Source organism: Pteropus vampyrus, unplaced genomic scaffold, assembly GCF_000151845.1.
Source record: "Pteropus vampyrus isolate Shadow unplaced genomic scaffold, Pvam_2.0 Scaffold235, whole genome shotgun sequence".
In the NCBI taxonomy this organism is placed as follows: domain Eukaryota; kingdom Metazoa; phylum Chordata; class Mammalia; order Chiroptera; family Pteropodidae; genus Pteropus; species Pteropus vampyrus.
This window is the reverse complement of record NW_011889016.1, coordinates 1,058,776-1,061,471: the sequence shown is the minus strand read 5'-3', so window position 1 is coordinate 1,061,471 and position 2,696 is coordinate 1,058,776.

Genomic DNA, 2,696 nt, shown 5'->3' with positions numbered 1-2,696 from the left:
ATGGGAGTCAAATACCCGCCTGCTTTAGGGGGCAGGCAGGAGCCGGACCGGTCGGTGCCAGCGCTGGTGCCGATCCAGTGCTGCGGTGACAGCTCCCGGAAGTAAGCACCGCCGGGCTCCGACCCCCCGCCGCTGTATTTCCCGTCCTTCTTGAAAACAGCTGGTCTTGTTACACTGTGTTAAAATTAAACACCACAGACGATGAGGAATATTCAGCACGTTCATTTGCCAGGATATTGCTAGTGTGTGTCATTAACACCAATCATTTGATTATTTGAAGAAAATACGTATTTTCCTACAGTAATTAAGGCTTATCTCAGCTAAGAGATTGATACAAAAATTTCACAACATGCATTCGATGTCCCTGTCTTAAATAGTGTTCTGAAGCCTAGCATTTGTCCATATTTTTGTATAATGACAGTTTTATTAAGAGAAACGCCTTCATTTAAAAAAACCATTCCTCATAATGAAAATATTAACACGAAAATTATTCTTCCTTCTTCCCTGTCCCATGCTTGACTATGATATATCTCTTTTAATATTTTATATCTTCTATATTATTAATTTTTAAAAACAAACCTGTCCGTAATTATTTTCCTATCAGTGTGTGAACTGGGCTCCTGTTACTCTCTCGAATTTGTGTTTTCACTGACTGTTGCCAGAACCAGTGATTCAGTTCGTGTGTGGGGAGTTGTCTCATTTGATCGTCTCTGCAGCCCAAGGGGAGTATCGATGAGCGCTTGGGAGCCAGACCCAGAAAGCAGGAGCGACGGGAGTGACACCCACACCAGCTGCGAGGGGCCAAGGTCGCAGCAGGAGCTTCCTGAGTCCCTTGGCTCAGCCGCACGGGGATGCAGAGTCCTCGTCTGAGAGCGCACCTGCCTTGCCGGTCTTCCAGAACTTACCTGAGCTGTAGAATCGGTTGTGAATGATTCGGGCAGCACTTAGGACAGAAACTCAGCCCGGCCATTTGAATGCATAGTTTGCCAGTCACCAAACAGACAACGAAAAATAGGTCGAATGAAAATAATTTAGTCAAGTGCCAGAAATGAAAATGCTTTTCAAGTGCAGATGACGCTAAACGCCTGCCTTTTGCTCACGTTGTGGCAGGTTATCACTCTCGCTTTTATGAGCAGGGCGGAGGAGGCCACCGGCGTAGCCTGGGTGTGAACCTTCCAGAATCACCGAGGGCACAAAGCGCTCCCGTTGGCGGTCCCAGGCGAGTTCAAACATGTCTCTCCGGGGTCCGGCCGGCGATTTCGCCTCGCGATATCACTGACTCTCGCAGTCGCCCTCAGCCAGAGTCAGAAAGGAAACGGCCACGTGATGCATGGGAGACATGGAAGGAGGAGGCGGCAGTTTCTTCAAGCGGTTTGTTTTCCTCTGTCGGATCGCCGCCCCGATTCAGAAATTTGCAGTAGAAATCAAGGACATTTCATCTCTAATCAGCCGCTCATGTAACCCACAGCCCGGCTGCAGACGGGGCCCCGCGACTCGGCCAATAGTTGTCCCGTAAGAGAAGCATAGCAAGCTCTTCCCATGTTCGAAGGATTTCATTCTGTTTTTAAAAGGCCCTCAGACCCCATCCGTCGTCCGATTTCACCCAACATGCCTGTCCCGTTGTCACCGGCCACAGCCAGGGCAGACAGGACAGACAGGGCGACGGCACCCAGCCGCGCCTCCATAGTCCTCTGACTCCAGGCGGGGCTGCCGCCGGCTCCTGAAGCCGAAGCAGCCGCAGACGAAGCGGGCTTCCCAGCCCCTGTCGCGTCCCGCGCCGGGAGTCAGCGGGAACGTGTTGCGCCAAGTCGTGGACCGAACGGACACACGCGCTGGCGCCTTTCGGCTGTCCGGGGAGTGGCCCTGCGTGCACGCCGAGCGTGGGCGCACCCGCCACGTGACCGGGCCACTCGGGGGCCGGACGCCAGCTCCGCCCCTGCACCGCCGCCTCTGCCTCTCTGCTCCGTTCCGCGGGACAGACTTTATTAATCTCTCACCTTTAAAAATGTCCCAACTGGGTGATAAATTGTGTGGTCTACTCACATAAGCGGAGCGCCTTTTTTTAAAGATGGGCTTAAAATGTGGAGTATGACTTGACCAAAGCGAGACTTGGAGAGACAGCAGATGGGGTGGGGGGAGTTATCTACGTGGAGAAAAGTACATTAATTTGATCTGCAAAATGTTTTGTGAAACTTTTTTTTTAATTAGGAGCATGCCTGGAAGTGTTTTTAAAAGTGAAAATGAAATACGTATGACATCAGGGGAAAAGGAGAAATCCCACCGTTGACACCTCGGCCAGATGTGACCCCGGCAATGCGGGGTATGACTGTGTGACAGCGACAGTTAGAGAGCCCTGTGAGCCCTGGTCCCACCGAGCTTCCCAGCGCGGGGGTGGGGTCTGCTGGACATAAAGGCCCCGGATGCTCGTGGCCGCCACGACCCGCCGCCCCTGCCGCCGCCCCTGCCCCCCGACCTCACACGGGCGTGCTGCTGACCACGGGCTCCCGGGCAGGGACGCGCGCCTGACAGTTGATGGTTTAAAGTAGGATTTAACATATGAAGAACCAAGTCTTGAATCATTATTCAAAGAGAAAATAACGACTTCGATTAAAGACTAATTTAAGAAGGAAAATGAGAATCCCACACGTAGAAACGAATAGGATGCGGCGAAAGGTGAATTCAAAGCAGATATAAAT